Here is a 6,016-nt window from a genome sequence, read left to right as displayed (position 1 = left end):
TTAGGATGTATCTTTGTTTAATTGCTGTCTATAGAATGTCTATAGAAATGGCTTTATGCTTCGCAGATTAATTCGTTGTGTGCGGGGCCTCAATCTGGTCTAACATATGCCAGTCTATGCGATTTTAGCATTTAATTATAGCACCAGGCAGTCGTTCATCAGAGGAGCGTGAGATACCCGCAAAAAAGTAGAGATACGAGCACCAATAGATCAGCGAACCTCGCGCATTCTTTTTGTGTTTTTTTTTATTATTTTTCCTTTTTTATTTTTATTATCTGACCATCAGCTGCGAGGCGCGCGTTTGGACAGTTATCGATCCAGAATCCATAAAATGTATACGCCAGATGATGATTTATGCGTCTGGCTCAAGGGGATCAAATCACTTTGGATCAGCTCTCAATCTGCGAGTGGCGCGAAGAAACAGAAACAGAAACTGCATATTGTGATTATGATTATTGGTAAATTATATTTAATTTACAGTTAAACGATCACGTATGTACGCCAAAGGCCCCGAAACATCTTTTCGCCGGATCGCGCGATCTGCAAACTGCGAACTGCGAAACACACTCCAAAAATACCTTTCCGACATGACCTCAATTATCGATTTAACTTTATTATTGGTTTTGATTTGGACTTTTTGATTTTCGGGGCGCATCTCAGTAAAAAGTTGAAATTAAAAGGAATGCTGTTGATTGCTATGTTCGTCCCGATCCGAGAAAGGGCAACACACAATGTATGGGAGATGGAGATGGAGATACTCGTATGTGTCGCTGGATCTGGAGCATTAGGTGGGCAGGTCGCTTAATTCTCGTTAATTTCTCACTGGCAACGTGCAGCGTTTAGCTGATTGCGGGTTTCCCATTCGGACCGCTGCTCCTTGGCCCTTCCAGCCGACCACTAAATTGTGGCAATCATATTTTGCGTTAAATGCATTCATTTTCTGTTTTATTGAAGGGTCCTCGCCCATATATAACTGTTATTTCGGCAGTTTGCAGTTTGCGGGAACTGGTTGACAATAAATCAGATTTATTAGCCGGGCGTCTTTTCGACCAGTTAAAACTGGGCTAATCATGGGAACGCTGGGGAAACCGCTCATGGGGCCACTCCTAATAAGGCGAGGGTTTTTGGGTGTTCCAATACAAACGCATTCAAAACTGCAAACTGAAAGTGCTTGTAGTCATTATCTCTCGCAAAAGTATTCCTTAAAATCTTGTTTGTTTCATTTAGCATGATTGCTTCCACCTGAATCTAATTTACTAATCCCTCTCGTAAGAACCTTCCACATGACCCGCCATAGATCATCGTTGGAACATCTAACAGCACTTTCATTGTAGCTCTTGTCAGGCCTCATAGATCATGATTCTCCTCCCGGATCGTGGATCGTGTATACTGTTGACAAGCAACTGTCACCACCAGCGGCCCAGGCGCCATATTGTTGGAGCTTCACTTCGACTTCCACCTTTACCTCAGCCTGCATCCCCCAACTTCGAATCCATCCTTATACCCTGGCCAGAAGTACAGCGGCCCCAACTGCCTGGCAGGCAATTTCCACACACAAATAAGCCGCCAATTTGGCCCCCTCCATAGGGCAGATACTCCCTAGACCAGACGGCCGAAACAAGGCGAGCGAAACCCGCCAGACACTACGTCAACTCCGCAGACACGTGAGCACGGCCACTGTGGAATGGTTCCCCAAAACTAAACACAACAAAAATGTTCCTTATATATAGCAATTTAGTGCATTTTCTGCAATTTATTCATATTTACTGTAAAACTGATTTATTTAATATATTTTATATACATATGTATTTAATGGAAAGCAAATAATAATTGCTATACAGTCCGTTAAGGTTGTTAACCATACATTTCCCCTCCTAAAATGATCATAACTATGTTATTTTTATTATATCTGAAAACGGAAATCTAATAGATACTTGGCAAACGTATTTCATAAAGAAAGTTATGCCTAACTTTGATACAAAGCTGCACATCTTAAACTTTTTTACCAATAGTGTATGCTGAACCCACGGTGCTGGGCAAGACTGGGTATAAAACTAGGCTTCCCTTGGTTGCATCTTCCTCCGATGAGTCGCTGGTTATAAATCAGTTTGCGCGGCTTTTAATAAATTGTAATTGAGTCGCGAGTCGCGTCTGCAGCTCATAGATACATTTGTATCTGCTGCTTAGGTGCTTAGTTCGCTGGGGCTTGGATCTTTAGCTTTTGGCTGCGATTGCGATTGCGATCGCGTGTGGGAATGCAAAGGCGAATCTCGGTCTTCGAAAGCGGCCCATACGATCCCATTCGAGGCGATCCTTATACAGCAGGCTGCTGCTAAGTTAACCCCTTCGCTCTTGTTGTATTTGTTGTTGTTATTGTTGCATGTTGTATACATGGCACTTTGCCGGCTGTCGCCACTTCGGTTGTTTGGTTGTTCGGCTGTTTGGTTGTTCGGTTGTTCGGTTGTTTGGCTGTTTGGCTGTTCAGAACCCCTGCCCTTTTCCCTCGCCAGCATCATGCTCGAAAATCACGTAATGAAAAATGCTTTGTGCGCAATTTTTCTTTTCATTCGTATCGTGCCTCTCCAGCTTGCGAAAAGAAGCTGAAATAAAAAAAAAAATAATAATGTTTTGTTTCGCTGTTTGTGTGTGTCGAGCAGCAATAAAACCCATTGAACACGAGTTGCTTTCGAGCCAACATGAACAATTAATGCAACATATGTTAGCGGGCCGCAGAAACCGCAAAGCGAGATCTGCAGCGAGATGATCCTTTATGCATTTAATGGCCGGCCAAACAAATCGAATTAGTTGCCAACGCTCGAGGCTGGCAACACGCGAGCGGAACTAGCCAAATAGAACTTTGGCATTTGGTTCAGAGTAAATATTCAAGGGCTCTGCAAGAACTGCTGGTACTCTCTTTTATTTCTTTAAAAAGATTACTTCTACAAATCATTTAGGACCGATATACATAGGTGGTTTTGTTGGTTGGAAAATAAGTATGAAATTTTAGATTCAGTGATACTAATTATAAACATTTTTAAATATCCAACAAAATCCTCTTATATCCTCATATGATTGTCTCTCTCTACCAAGCAAATGTTTCACTAAGCCCTCTGGCAATAGGGTATTTAAAATTAATTTCATAACAAAGATTACGGGTTACACCCCCAAAGCCAAGCCAACTCCCCTTTCCCCACTTCAACTTCGATATCCACCTATAATAGTTACAACTAGCCTTTTTCTAATTGAAACTTTTTTTGCAATCGAAGAACCGCAAATAGTTCGATCGATTGCCAAGATACGAATTAACCCAACAGATACGCAGCTGCAATCACACCGATTGCCAATGCATATGAAAAATCGTACTTTTAATTGTATCTTCACCCCGACCCCTCCCAATCCAATCCGTTGGCTATGGGCTATGGCTGTGGTTGTAGACCAGTCTCCTTGGCAAGCAGCTCCTCATCGCTTCTTTAATTGCTTCGCTGCGGAGGAGAGCTCGTATTTGTTTTAAGACTTTTGGGCGGGCAATTTATGGCTTATCATTTTTTGTGCTTTTAATTCTGTTTTCCATTTCTTAGGTGGGTGTGATGAGGGCGGCGGAGGGTGGACTCCAATGAAATGGGTGGGGATTTCTGGTGAGCAGGTGGAATTTCTCGGGCTATGGGTCAGCAAATGGCACGAATGGAAAATGGCAATGCTTAAAGGTACGTCGGGTTCTTATGAGATAAATCAGGTGCTTAAAGTGGGTGGATGATATATTAAATGTTATGTGGTATTTAAAAAGATACACTTAACTATCAAAAACCAAGCAGCCCGTAATGATCATTGTATTGGAGTCGGATAAACAACAATTGGACCCAATAGTCAGGGATTTTCTTCAAAGACATCTATCCACTTAATCCCCTCTTTATAGGGATGCCCCCTAAACAGCACGATATCGACAGGTGCTCCTGTTGCCGTTCAATCTACCTTCATACAAGCGTCTTGCGAATTCTTTGTCAATTCGAATGCAATTTTAACAGAAAAAACGAGAACAGAGGAAACCCGCAGAAGCCGCAACCAAAATCCGCTGGTTACAAAAAAAAAGATGGTTCTTTGTTACTTAAGAGCGGAAAAGAATGGGCAGCAGGGGCAACATGGAAAAAATTATTTCATAAATCCCTGAGTGGCTCTCCGGCGATTCTAATGCACTCAGGCAAGAAACGAGGGGAGTTCTTGGCACTGCCTTTGTGTACTATTGAAGGGATAACTACTTATAAATGTGGCAACAACATGCAACTATCTCTCGAAGGAAAAAAGATTAGCGAAAGGCTTACATAACAGCCGTGGATGCGGTTTGATTTTTTTGCTCGCACCCAGCTGACACAGATACAGATACTTTGCAAACTATCCACCGAATGATTACAGAGAGGTTCCCTAAGATTCGTGTTAGGTTTTCGGTTGAAGGAGCGCCAGCATGCCGGCTGACAATTCAAGTGGAATTTTTTTATTTTCATATTTCTTTTCAGATTTCTTCCTTTTTTGTAAAAGTAGTAGTAGTGGTAGTAGTTGGCGAGCGGTTATCCGATATTATTTCGCTAATTCGATACTTTTATTTCAAGCAAACGGGTACCTACCTACCCTCTCTCCTACCCCATCGGTCCTTTGCATAATTTTTCATGATTTTTCTTATTATGATCATTTTGCTGGCGAAAAAAATATAATATAATACGCATTTTATGTGAATGCAATCTGATCCGTTATTTATGTGCCACATAATATGTATAATATGGATAGTATGGTCTGCGGGTCGTTCCCTGTACCGAATATAAACCGTTATGTGGGCGCAGACCACACATTATGTTAATCATAATTTCACTGCACTGCCTGGCACTGCCTGTCTTTTTTATACCATCTTTATTTTCATTGCTTTTATACCCGTTACTCGTAGAGTAAAAGGGTATACTAGATTCGTTGAAAAGTATGTAACAGGCAGAAGGAAGCGTTTCCGACCATATAAAGTATATATATTCTTGATCAGGACCAATAGCCGAGTCGATATGACCATGTCCGTCTGTCCGTCTGTCCGTCTGTCCGTCTGTCCGTCTGTCCGTCTGTCCGTCTGTCCGTCTGTCTGTCCGTCCGTATGAACGCTGTGATCTCAGGAACTACAAAAGCTAGAAAGTTGAGATTAAGCATACAGACTCCAGAGACATAGAAGCAGCGCAAGTTTGTCGATTCATGTTGCCACGCCCACTCTAACGCCCACAAACCGCCCAAAACTGCCACGCCCACACTTTTGAAAATGTTTTGATATTTTTTCATTTTTGTATTAGTCTTCTAAATTTCTATCGATTTGCCAAAAAACTTTCTGCCACGCCCACTATAACGCCCACAAACCGCCCAAAGCTGCTACGCCCACACTTTTGAATTTATTTTTATTTTTTATTTCGTGATTTACAGTTTCTGAGGTCGCAGACAGGTGACAACAGCTGTCAGTGGGGCACAGTTGGTTGAGCTTGGGATGGGGAAGGCAGATTCATTAAAGGACCTTAGCAATTGGTTTAGGTCAAATTGGGAAGACTAAGTAGGCTTTAATTTCTCTTTTTTTGCTTTACAATACTCGTACATTGGGGATTTTTATGAATATATTTATAGCTAAATTATTTGTACCACTTTAAACGCTATTTACATGACTAGCAGCGCAATCTGCCCGCATGCTGAAAAATTCCAAGATCTGCATCCGCTAAACTCAGACTTTCGATTCATTCCCAGCCTCTTCCGGCTCAAGAAAGCGAACCGCAACTTGTGCACGTTTCCCTGGCATTCTTACTCCTCGACACTCCCTGCCCCCCTGTCCCCTGCTCCCTGTCCCCTTGTTCCTTGTCTAATTTCGCAGGAGCACAATATCCATATCCTTCCTGCTTAGCCGCTGGATTGCGGGCGGAATATTGGAGCTGGTGTGGTGGAAGGCCCCGAGGATTTCTTGCCCGAGAAAAGAAATTGTAAATTTTCGTAAAGGAAGTTTGAATTACGA

Source organism: Drosophila santomea, chromosome 2R (genome assembly GCF_016746245.2).
Source record: "Drosophila santomea strain STO CAGO 1482 chromosome 2R, Prin_Dsan_1.1, whole genome shotgun sequence".
In the NCBI taxonomy this organism is placed as follows: Eukaryota; Metazoa; Arthropoda; class Insecta; order Diptera; family Drosophilidae; genus Drosophila; species Drosophila santomea.
This window is presented reverse-complemented; position numbering follows the sequence as displayed.